General features: G+C 51.4%; 1 protein-coding gene across 1 annotated transcript in view; it reads left to right on the top strand.

The window, feature by feature from the left end:
• The first annotated feature begins 1,397 nt into the window (after nucleotides 1–1,397).
• Nucleotides 1,398–12,841, top strand: part of tiam2a (TIAM Rac1 associated GEF 2a) — a 45,253-nt gene continuing 33,809 nt past the window's right edge. Inside the window, 1 exon segment of the mRNA XM_057059413.1 lies at nucleotides 1,398–1,598. The gene's annotated coding sequence lies outside the window, so the exon portion shown is untranslated.

Genomic DNA, 12,841 nt, shown 5'->3' with positions numbered 1-12,841 from the left:
TCACATGTAGAGGGAGGTAAATCAGGGCCTTTAAGTGCTCCAGCTGTCCTCCAAAGACCTCCCTGAACCCGGCCTGAGAGCCGTGCCGTCGCTCAGCTATCGTCATTATCGATTCCTCATTAGCTAGGCCCTCAGGAATCCGCAACCTATCACCTGGATCAGATCCGTCCTCTTCGATTACACCCCTCCTCCCCCCAGTGGCCCAGCCTTTTCAGCCTTTTCACACCTCCAGAGCCTGATGATTGCCTTTGTCCCCATCGTGGCGAGTGGCCTCGCTGCAATCTTTGCTTTAATGTCACGTGATGGCGATTGAAGCCGGTTTCTTTGGGTTAAACCCGACAGCAGATCTCCTTCCACAACAGCCCATCAGCTCCAAACCGCAGCAGGCTTTTAAAGACTAGGTGACAAATGAGGTTGGTAATGGCGTGTGGATTCTGCCCCCGCGGGCGCTGGCAATAACAAGAGAGGAGGGAGAAACTCGCTCGACTTACGCCGATGACCCTCATGTCTTGTTTCGTCCATCCAATAGGAGACTCATCCTGTACAGAAGTCATGGCTGATTGTTCCTTTTGATGCTTGTCTGGCTGTTTTTAAGCATTAGAACTGTGCTGAAAAGGAGGGGAAGTTATTTAAAGGTTACCTTGGATTTAGAAAATGATGGAGTCAGAGGTTGGACGGAGCCTTTGACTCCAATTACAGGAGGCTGCTGGATCTGTGGATCTGTGAGTGGAGGATGAAAGCAGGGTGGGAGGAGAGCAGGACGCCATGAGGACGCCGTTATGCAGATGATTCTGGTGACACACCTGACTGAAGGCTGCATTGTGATGTCTCAGCTGTGTTATCAGGGCGGGGAGGTGTTTGCACGCCACGAGACAATAGAGCGAGGGACGGATACCTAAAATTCAGGGCCACGAATTACAAAGAGCGTCACTGGTTCATTGTCAGAGGACGTCAAACCTGTTTGCTAATCGTCTCATTCTCTCATGTGGCAGATTCTGCTGGTGATATTCTGTTTGTGATGTGTCTGCGTCGAGGCTTAAAGGCGCCTTTTAGGACAAAGGTCATTTGGGCAATCCGCGCTCCAAACACACCTGTCTGAATTTATCCAAAGTTCAAACTCAGGTCATTAAACCATGAGAAAGAAGGAATCCCAGCTAGCTAAATGGCTTTTTTAATTATATGCTTAACTTGGAAATCCTCCAGCTTACAAAAAGCTTACAAAAATGTGAAATCTAACAGGAAGTAATGTAAAGACCCTGGAGGATGTTTGGGAGCTCCTGTTTATGGTGACGTGCAGATTAATCTCCATGTATTACCCACGGTAAAAAAAAAAAAAAAAAGGAAAAAGAGAGAGCAGGGCCACCCCCGCCTCTGTGTCCGTGGGAAGGAGGAGTTTAACCCCGCACTGTCTGGGAGGAGCCCGCAGTCTCCCGGCGCTCTGTCCCCGCAACGTTTGCTCCGGACGCGGAGGGAACCGTGAAGCGCTCCCCGAGAAAGCGAGGAAAAAAAACCCCGTTAACGGGTCTGTAAACGCACCACCGTCGCGTGCGGCGGCCGCGCGGACCGGAAACACGCGAGGGGCATGTTTACGTCATCCGGTAAGTTGCAGGCGAACTTCTCCTGGACAGTTGCGACCGCGCGTGTGCGCGCTTTGTCTCAACGCACCTCTCGTCCGGCGCGTTTGGGTGCGTTAAAGTTCTAGGGTTTTAAAGTTTTTCCACCGACGCGGGTAACCGACGCCGTCGGTGGCTGCAGGAATCCGGACGGTGCAGAGATTCTCCCGCAGACGTGCAGCTGTTCTCGGGGAGAAGTTCCCCGCAGCTGGGGGAGGTTTATTTAGACCGATTAGTCACCTCAGCGAGGTTGACATCTCCTTTCTAAATAATCACATTAGTTAATCGGTTACAGGGAACCACGTCACCCCTTAAAAGCCCCTGAAATCGTTTTTTGTTTTTTTTAAACAGTGTTGTCATGAAAAGTTATTTTGGTTTGAATCCATCATGGAGCCACGTCACTACTGATTTATGGACTGAGCCTGGGGGCCCATTCTGCTAAACGGTTCTGTATATGCTGTCCTTGTGTTTTATTGCGTGTGATTAAGAATCAGCTTGTATTGTGTGGACCCTGTGCTGGGGTGGAAGGGCTCTCTGACCACTTTACAGAGGCAACAAAAGGGCCCCGGGACCCCCTGGAGTGAAGTTGCAAACATAATTAAGGAAGCAGGCATGCCTTTGGCACCTTTACCATGGAAACTGACATGTAAAGATGTCAATACAACTGTCTTGCTACCGCTCAGGAGGGTGGGAGGACGGACGACCCGGGCTAATGTTTGACGAGAGCGGGCTGGCCGCGCCGCTCATCCATCAGTCTGAGGACGCCAACCGTCCAGCATTCTTCCAGGGTTTGGGTTGAGCCTTCAGCGCTCATGGTTGTTGCCCCGTGTTTACATACGGAACCAGAAGGCTTCTTCTGCTCGCGCGGTTCACATTTTTGTGGCAAAGCAGCGCTCGACCACGAGGAACGTTACCCCCTTTACCGTTGTGTTTTCCTCCCGGCCGGGCCTGGTGTGACGCTGATTGCATGTGACTTGCAGTTTCCTTTTTTTTTGGGTGTGTGTGTGTGTGTGGGGGGGGGGGTTGATGGGTTTGCTCGTTCGGCGTTTGACCGCCTGACACGGGTTGGGAGTTACTGTATGTCTTTGGGCTGTCAGATGTCAGAGTGGTGCATTGGTGGTGAAAGGGAAGGGCAGCGTCCCACCTCCTCTTCTGGGAGGCTTGGGGATGATTGCACAGCCCGTCTTGTCTCGTTTAAGTCCAACAACTCGGCGGTTGCATGCGAAAAGGACGGTGACGTCGCCCGCCGCAGAGACTCTGTGGTTCGCCTTTCAGAAAGGGAACGATTTGAGGGTTGTGGAAAACGTTTCTTTGTGCCGCTTTGATTTGGAAAGTTGAGCTTGTCTCTTGGCGTAACTTTGGGATGGAGGTTCGGGGTCCTAGCACGCTGGCCGAGGAACGCCAGTGTTTGATGTCTTCGCCTCTTGTCCATTTTTCACCATATAAGGGACTGTGTGTGTGTGTGTGTGTGTGTGGTGTGTGTGTGTGTGTGTGTGTGTGTGTGTGAGAGAGCGAGAGAGAGAATGATCAGGCATGGGTAACATCTGTGCTTATTGTCACAGGATGAGGGTCTTTTGCTCTCTTAGGTAGAGGCACTGTGGGGGGAGACCACAGGGGCTCCATATTACTGGTCACCCTTTAAACAATAGGATTTAAAATAGACCCACCTCTCTTTTTGTCCCCTTTTCTGCACGCTCCCTTCCTCCCTCCCTCAGGCGGACAAGCGCCCCGCGTGCACCCATTTCTTTGCTCGCACGGTCGAGATTATATTTGGCTTTTCCAAGTGTCCGCTGCTGCGTCTGGAGCAGTTTCTGTAAAAAGCAGGTGAACTTTAAGCTGCCGCTGACAGCAGCTTGGCCCGGGCCTCTCGTTGTGCTCGCCAAGACGCCGTCCAAAAGACACGTGGCTGGTTCTGACTCCTCCCGGGTGCACACAACTTACTAAGCCAACACCAGACAAAACAGAGACCTTACGCATCCCGGTCTTTAGTCACAGCAGAACCAAAATATCAGCCAAAACATGAGGACGGGGGGGGGCAGTGAAAGGAGTCATGTTGTCTCCTTGTGTGTTGCGTAATTCAGTCAGTCTGAATTAACTCGATTTTCGGTGGCTCTTGAACGACAGCCCCGCACCCTTTGGATGGATTTGTTCAGCGTGCGTGCGCTCCAACACAAGATTTCCCCCGCACTGCTGCACAAACAGGAGCCCTCCTGTCCTGCTCAGCGGAGCGGCCCGTTCTCCTCCAGCTGGACCAGCGTTCCCATTCACCAGCAGATTAACGCATCCGTCTGAGCTGAAGCGCGACCGGCCGGGTCAGCTGCTGAAGAATGGCCTCTCCAAGGTTCGGCTTTAAGGGAGATTAAACGTTTGGCGTTAGCAATGTAGCAAGCAAGGTAACCGATTAAGCGCTAGCACGCGGACCTGTGTGCGATCGGGGCTTTCATTAACCCTAAAGATGTGACCGCCAGACATGGGTTTACGTTCTGTTATTGATGGTTCTATAAATCACCAGTAAAAGGTGCACATGAGGTAAAAAGCCCCCCTGGCAGCACTTGGGTAACAGTGCATGTAATTCCCCATAGCTCACCACATGACACGCAGCCTTCCAGTCAGAAAGAACCTCCGCCTCAGCATTTACAACACGGTAGTTTTGATTCGAAAAATACGTGAAGCGGGCAGCGGTCGCTCGCGTGATATCCGGCGTTCCGAGCTATTCCCTCCACGTTACCCTTTAACATACATCTGAACTCCGACGCCCTCGCTGGAGTCATGTCGCGTCATGTCTGCGAAGCCTGGGTGGGTCTTTTAAAGACCACAGCCGTCGGCGCCTTCCTCAGACTGACGCCGGGCCTTTTTTCTGGGGAAACGCACGGCCGCCCTCCCACCTCTCTTTGCCTCCAAGCTGTTTGCCGATCAATCCTCATAACAATACAAATTGTGATTGATCTGCCCTCGCCGGGCCCAGTAGCCACAAGGTCTCACTTTGCCACCCTTGCCCCTATTGAAACGGCAAACACAGCTGGTCCCGCTGGGGCTAAGTGCTCGGCTCTTGGAGGGTTCTGGAGGACACGTGTCACGTACAGCCTCCATGATGGATGGATAAATCCGGGGTGCACGTTTATTGCAACATGTCGCACCTGCTCGTCGGGAGGTGGAGGCCGACTGTCTCATTGTCCCCGATGAATGCTCCGCTCCTCTGATGTATTTTGCATGGCCCCCTCGAGCGAGGCAGCCGATCCTGATTATACAGTCGGAATCGGAACGTCTCTTTGAGCCGGTGTGGCATTGTGGCAGATCTTAGATTTTCATTACCGTTCATTTGGATTGCAAATTTTTTTTTTTTTTACATAACCGCAGCCTGGCGAGCGCTGCGTCCTGTCGTCCTTCAACTGAAAGATGAGACGCGATAGACGGCTGCGGAAAAAAGGAAAATAACGCATAGAACCGTCTCGTCAAAGCAGAAAGTTGCCTTGGCAACTGCGGTATTCATGTCAGGCGAAGGCTCATTAGCACCCCCCCCAAGGTCCAACCCCACTGAAGCCATCCACGGTTCCACTTCCTCCCAAGATGAGCTCTTTTGCTCGCGTCTCGGCCTCCGAGTCTCCGTGCTGGTTCGGTTATTTGGCGTGCGACCAGTGTAAACAGAGACGGGGCGCTGATTGCTCCGGGTCAACGGCGGTCCTGGCATCTACTCGCTGTGCACGCTCAATTAAAACTCTCTTCAAAACTCCCTTTGATGCAAAGAGGTAAATGCGCCCAGGATAAACGCTTCCCGGGGCAGCATGTTGGCTAACAGCCCTCAGCTGCCAGGAGGAAAAGGATATGTGAGCGATGAAAGTGGCTCTGATGCATGTCCAGATAAGAGCCAGTAAATAGCCGTCGCAGGGATATTTCACCAGCGTCATCATTTATTCCTCTTGTATTTATCGTGCAGTCTATCCGTCTGGGAAATGCCAAGAAAAGAGTCTGTGTGTGGGCTTGCTTATTTTACAGCCCCTTAAATACCCAAAGATTGACTTGCATATTTCTTTCCGTGGTCGTCTTCTTTGATGCTGTTTGCGTTTCTTCGCTGCCTGAGCTCTGATTGGCTGTTACATAAGTGTTTACCTCAGCGTTCCGTGCCGCCATGTGGTGTTCATGGCTCGGGCGAAGAGCACATTTCCAGGTTCCAGATTTCCAGTTTTTCCAAACGACCTTTCCAGCGCAGGATTCCACTCCTGGCAGGTGGAGAGGGGGGGGGCTGTAAACCTGCATCTGCAGAGCCAGGAGGTCCCCGTTTTGGCGCCCACGGGCTCCTCCGCAGGTTCACGTTCAGTCAGGCAGCGCTAACGCTCGGCACGTTGCAACCTGAGGACAGTCCTGCAATATTAACACAGCTTCCTCCACGGATGGTGCCGCAGCAGGCAGACGTTGGACGTTTCGCTCCTGACCCGATCCTGCGTCTTTTACCGTAGCTCTCTTGATGCTAAGCTAAGTTAGCAGCTCCAGCTCAATATCCAGTGTACAAATATATCAATACAGGCCTCAAAACACGTTCAAGTCAATTTCAAGTAATATTTTCCCTAAAAATCAGCACTTCCTTAAACAAATTAGTGGAATTATGCTAATTAATGAGCGGCACGGATGCGCAAAAGCCTGTTTTTTGCTGCGGCACACGTGTTGAACATCAGTTCTGGCGTTCTCTGGAGCTGAATAATAAGAACCCCGTGTTCGCCTTCATCCCTACGCCGCAGCAGTAGCTGCGCGAGAACAGATTTCCAGACATGAATCCCAGCGCAAATCAAAGAAGGGGAAGGGGGGGGCGGGGGGTGTTACATAGTTAACTGCCTCAGCACTCGTTGGTATTCACCTGCCGTCATGCGGCGAGACCCGGTGCAAACGCAGAGCGCTGAGCGGCAAAGTTATTCAGGATAAATCATTTCCCCTTTGGAAGGGTGAGATCATTCATCGGGTCCCCCGAGGCGGCTGATCCAAGGAGCACGCCCTGACGGGTGAGTAACGTGTTGCGTTGCTCATCCCGCTAACATGGATTCACTTTGGGGTCTTTCTTCTGATGCTACGCTGGAGAGGAACGCCGCGTTTTTAGCGCGAGGCGTCTGAGATGGTATCAAAGGGCCGTTTTCTTCATTTCTGCCCCTTCAAACCCTCCAAAACTGACTTCATTTAAAGAAACGCCTCCCATCTGTCTCCTCAGTTGTTTGTTTGGCTCATTCTTTCAGAGTGAGACCTTGTGGCTGCTGGGCCCAGCGAGTGGCTCCGGTCCGCTCACATGGAGAAATCAGCCTCACTGGAAACTTCTGGTTGGCTGTGACAATATTATACGAGGCATCATTTCATAGCGCCGCGGCCCAGCTGAGCTAATAATAGCAGGGCTGTCAGGAACAGGGGTTTCCTGACAGTTTGGATGGTTCCTGCAGTTCAGGGAGCCAAATAAAAGCTGCACTTATGCGGTCGTGTTTTATTAGTAACCGTCTGTATCGCTCCTCCGTTGTCCGGAGGAGAGCAGAGCTTTTTAAAGAGCTCATGTGTGTTATATTAGGCCCATGTTTGCTCCCAGACATGCCTGCTGGTGTTGTTATTTTATGAATCATGCTGTCATCCGTTGCCACTGGCTCCTTTCTTCGCTCCTTCTTTTCCAGCTGTTCTCTAAGCCCAACATGAATTCGTATCGTTTGAAAAAGCGGTGAAGTGCCCCCACTGCCTACATTTCTGTTGTATTTCGGGCGAAACGCCGTTTGAAGAGTTAATTTAGTCCGCCGAAGCTGCTCTCTGCCTCTGTGGCCATTACGGCTGTTTAAAGTCAGGCGGCGGTGGATGAGCTCTGGCAGTGGGGAGGATCATTATGGCCTGTTCATCCAGACTGGATGGCAGCACGTTCTCCCCATCAGACGAGTCTGCCGTAATCGGCCACAATTTTGTTCTTGCGGGGACTTTCTCTCCACCTTTGGAGTATTTCCGAGCCTTCCTGTATAGGAACAGTGCACAGTCTGTAGTTAAACCTCTGCTTCGAAGGGTTAAGTAGCCTCCTCCATTCCCTCCTTAGCCCAGCCCATCTCAGGAGGAGAGGGCTGTGAATAAATACCACCCTTGTCCTCTCATAATGGAAAAGCTTGACCCCTCTGACCTCTGCCGGTCGGAGCATCTGCCCGTCGATTCTACCAGCTCCTCCCTTGGGACCAGGCCCAGCCGTCACATCTGCCTGTTAGCCCTAATTCAATTGGCCGTGGAAATTTATTTAACGGCGTAAAAATGAATAGCGGCCTTTTAATTTTTATTTTCTGCAAGAAGCCCGTCAGCTGGAATAAGCTGCTCTGATTTACACTTTTGTAATCTGTGCGAAAGTGTTTGTTTTACTCTTGGCACCGCACCCGCGGCTCATTGGCATTCTGGAGGCTCCCTATATGGATGGGAGCACAACCAGGTTGTCCGGAGCCTTCGTTTAGTCGGTAAAAACCGTGCACATGTAGCACAGCTGCTAGCGCTTAGCCTAGCGCTGCGATTCCCTTCAGCGGCTTCTCTCTTCTTCAAAAATCACATTCCTGCCTGAAAAGGCTCCGCGGAGCTGCACAAATAAGTTTGTTTTGCAAAGACTTGCGTCTCAGCTGCTCCACGTGACCGCCTGAACTGGTTTAGCCGTGTGCCCCCCCCCTCCCCGCAGCCAACACACATTAATCTTTGTTGTTTTGTTTACCGAGCTCACCGAGCTGGATAAAGGCCCGATAATCGCTCCCAGCTAATTTCCCCTAATAATTGAGTTAATTCTGCTCTCACCTTTGGATCCAGTCAGAACAAGATTTATGGAATTCCCTTGAGGAGCCTCAAGAGTCCAAATCTGTTCCAGCAGAAGCTGAAAATGACTTTTGGGGTAGAAAAGTTCACACAGCAGGTTTCGGGCATGTTTATATCCTCAAACACAGGTGATTCACACGCAAACCTGTTAAAACTGGGTCACGAGTCGCGAGTGAATAACCAGCATTCCCGCGCAGAGCGCGTACGCTAGCTTGAAGTGCACAATTCAAACACCTGTGCACACGTTTTGATCCGGCTTTTGCTTTCGTCGTGCTACGCTCGCTGCTATTCCGCTTCATTCCCGTCTACGCCCGCCCTCCCCGGCAGCTGTCCCGGCCATCATCGGCGCTCTCGGGATGCTGAACAGCTCAGGTTTCGCTCCCCCGTGTGTGTGTGTGTGTCTGTGTGTGTGTGTGTGTGTGTGTGTGTGTGTGTGTGTGTGTGTGTGTGTCCAAACCTGTTTGTTGCTCTGGCAATTTTCCTTGATGAATTCTGGAGAATTCCATCCCCTCTCTGCTCTTTTCCTGCGTTTTGCGGGAGCTTTCCGTGCACGTGGGAGCTTTCCCCGTACGGGACCTCTCATGTAGGTCTCCCGACGGCCCCCCCGCGGTTCTTATCCTGCCATCTACAGCCGCCCGCCCGGCCTCGGGGCGCCAGCAGGTTGCGATGCGTGCGGCGTGATGGGAATACAACCGCTACTCTGGTGACGCGTCATATTTAGTTTTGCGTTAAGAAGGAGACTAATTGTTATCTTGTCCTGGTGAACGCAGCCAATTTCCTGCTCAGGTCCTTCAGAGCAGCCAACTGGTCCTGAGCTTCTCTTTTAATGAGTTAATTTTCGGTTCTGCGGGAGAGTTTCAGACGTGTTACAGAGCTATGTGCTGCTGCCTGCTACACTGTTTTTTGGGGGAATTTGTCTCAAGTGTCACCGTGTAAAATCCATCCCGAGCACTTAATGGCCGTATTTTTTTTTATTTTTAGAACTGCCAATGAGGCGAAAGAAAGGCTTTAATCCAGCCTGTAATTGCTTCTGGTAATGGCCCCTAATGGCTGGTAGAGCTGCGGCTCCTTTTGTTACCATTCCTGACCTTGACCATGATTAAGGGCCCGTCCCAGGCAGGCCCAGACTGGTTCAGACTCCTACTGACTTGAGGTGTGTTGCTGCCCTTCACCTGTCAGTTGGTCATAGTTTACGGCCCCGCCAGACAGCCCCGCGATCTGGTGAGGAAAGTGCTGAGACGGCAACAGCACGGATGCCTCACATGGCCATATTTTAGCTCCCTCCCGCCTGTCGGTTTAATTGGTCGAATTGATTGTCGCCGCTCATCTGTACGCCGAGTGATTCAGGTTCCGCTCTGCTTTAATGCAATCAGGGCTTAGACCTCTAAGGGGCCATAAAAGCAGAGACTTTTTTCATTGGAACCAACCCCGAGGATCACCAACATCGGCCTGACCTGGTCCGACGGGGTTTGGTGGGATGTTTGATTCCTGCAGTGAGCAGAAGCAGCCTCAGAATGTGGGAGTGGGTGCTTTCAGGATGGGGGGGGGGCACGGGGGTGACCTCCTGGTGGCGTCAGAGCCCCACAAGAATGCATGGAGGGATTAAAGCCTGTCTGAGGCACTGATGGATGAGCCCCGGAGTCACAATCGCCAGCATTTCCCTATAGCGCATCTGGGTGCGGACCGCCCGGCCCCACCCTGCAGTGCTACGTGCCGGCTTAGCAGGTGTGCACGTGATGTGTGTTTGGAGGGACAAAGCCAGACTAGCTTGTCCGTGCTACCACCCCTGCTAGAGCCGTATGCACAACCAAAACGTCATCGCACTGCTAACAGTCAGCCTCTCCGCCTTCCACGCATTAGGACCCCCCCCCCCCTGACCAGGGCTGGGCGAGTGCTTGTTTTCTCCCATGAGCCTCGAGGTGTCTCATCTGACCCCGTTGCAACACATCACACTTTCCCTGCGCAGCTTTATAGCCCAAAGACGGCAGCTGTAGCGGCGCGCTCCGCTTCGCTGGGATGTTCTGCTGCAGCGCCGTTCGTGGGTCACATGACAAACCATCATGACTGCACCAGAGAATCAGCTAAGCTAAACTGTGGGAATTTCTCAGCTGGGTTCGCACACATGTGCACGTTTTAACCCTCAAAATGACCTTGTTCAGTCGCTTAAGCTGCTTAATTAGCAGCGAAAGCTAACCTGCATAGTTAATCTGGCCGTTTGTTGGAGCACACGCACGCTTGCTCTCTCCCCTCCTTCCAGTCAAAGCACGCACTTAAGAGCGTACACGGGTTCCTGGGCGCTGTCGGCCAGTCGACAGGATCTGACACCCCCTGGCGTCTGTTGGGAGAGGACGAGAGAAGAAGTCAAGGGGTTTGAGTATAGAAGAGGTGGACGAGTGAGGTTGGGGCGACTGACCTTTGGATGATGGTCACGCAAATTTTAGTTTTAATTTCTATATATTTAGAGGAAATTCTTTTGAAAAACGAGCTGTTTAAATGTAAATCCAGGTTTGAAAAATATTTGGATTCCTTCGCGAGACAACCCCCCCCCCCCCACTTGGACCGTGAGCAGCTTTTTGGGTGGAACCCATCCTCCCAACAAGAGTTGACCTCTCACCCCTTCCTAAAGCGCCCCAGCTTAAGCGAATTCCATCAGTCTAAATCTAAGCAGCACAGTTATAGTTTCTAATTTAGCCGCTTTATATTTAAATCTGTGTTTCTAAGTGGGGCGCTGTGCTAATCTCTGGTAAAATGAGGAATTAAAATGAGGAAAAGACAAATTCGTGCCCTCCCAGCAGACTTTGTTTGCCAACTGCTGCAGATTGCAGTCCCTGGTGAACGGCATAATCAATGGCTTCAAACCATAAATGGCCTCCAGCTATGAGAGTGGCTCCATCACTGTTGAGGAGGGAGCTGAAAATGATTAACACATCGAGCGAGCGCTCATATTTCTTCCTCTGGCTGTCCTGCGTTTGTCAGCCCAGTCCCGTGGGCATCGTCGGATCATCAGTCTGACTTTTAATCAGACTGTGAATAGTGCGTGTAATCTGTCTGAGGAAACAGTTTGTAATTTAAGTACTTTGCATAATAATTATCTCCCAGGAAAAGTGGGATTTTTAGCTCATAAATATGAGGCATCATGAGTTCTACAATAAAATAAAAGGTTTCTCGTCCAGGTGAGGATTTTTCACCACCATCGGTTGATTTTTATAGGTTCAGTATATAAATGGTTCCATATTTATAGAAAGTTATTAACCAAGCTAACAGCCTTGCACTCAGATAACAGTGCTAACATGCTAATGCTAGGAAAGTTGTAACCCTCGAACACAAGCGTTAGACAAAGCTTTAGGCATGGTGCTATAAAAGTAATGTTACACGTGTTTTGTATGCTTGCATTGTCATTTGGATCTGGAGAAGTTGGCGCCTTAATTGATCTTAATTAGCCATTAGACCATTTGGAGTCAGAGGCAGCACCTGCTCTGCATGAATATGCATCTCCTTTCTGAGGGCCTGAGGCTTTTCAGCGGGATGTTGACCCACCTTTGAGCAGCCTCCCTCTATACTGGGACAAAGGGCTTTCAGAGGAGCTCAGTCTAGACCACGACAACTATTGTGTCGCCAACAATGTTGCGTCGGCCTCCTGCACGCTGCTAATATTGTGATGGGAGCTGACGTCTGTGCGTCAAGCAGCCGGCTGATGGTCCATTCAACAGCTGCTCATTCGGAGCGGCACGGTCGTGACTTTGAAAAGCTATTCAGGCGGATTTCTAGAGACGAAGCCGATGAAGCGTTCAGGGAATAAAGTCCGCGTGTTCCACATTCAGGAGAAGTGTGATACCGCCTGGAACATCAATAATTTTCACTTAATTCCTCTCATTTAGCAGTTGAAAGGTCGGACACGCTGGGTCCGTAGAGGTATTCATGAAATATTCCATAAATGATACCCTTTTTTTTGTTACCTTGCTAAAGAGAATCACTTGCACATTTGGCCTGGAGCCACTTTCGGCTGCAGCATTTAGCTCCGATCCCTGTTTCCTTCTGTGGTCCTGCTCTTTTTCACACCCACCTTCTGGATTTTCTCTTATTTAGCTTACATTCTCCTCCCGCACACACACTTCTTCTGTTTCCCCAGTGGTTAACTTCTTCCAAGGGGGTCGTTGCGGTATTTTGGGTCAGACAAGAGCCCCAGTCATTGCGCCCTCCCGGGTGTGTCCCAGTCAGGGCAGCGGCGAGCCTCTCTGACCCGCGCTGCTCGCTGGTTTTCCAGCCGGTGGCTCACTCTCTCCTGGCTTTGCTCTGTTACCCGGGGTTACCTCAGGAGGATTGTGATTCGCTGCTGCTTCCAGGCAGGGGGGCGGGTGGGGGGGGGGTTTCCATGTGTCCTCCAGCGTGTCTGGGTGTGCGAGTCAGAGCTCGAGTGTGCGCTGGTTTAGGACCCCTCG

The sequence above is a fragment of the Takifugu flavidus genome, chromosome 16 (genome assembly GCF_003711565.1).
Source record: "Takifugu flavidus isolate HTHZ2018 chromosome 16, ASM371156v2, whole genome shotgun sequence".
Lineage (NCBI taxonomy): Eukaryota > Metazoa > Chordata > Actinopteri > Tetraodontiformes > Tetraodontidae > Takifugu > Takifugu flavidus.
Note: the sequence above shows the minus strand (reverse complement) of the source record. Positions and strands in the feature narration are given on the sequence as shown.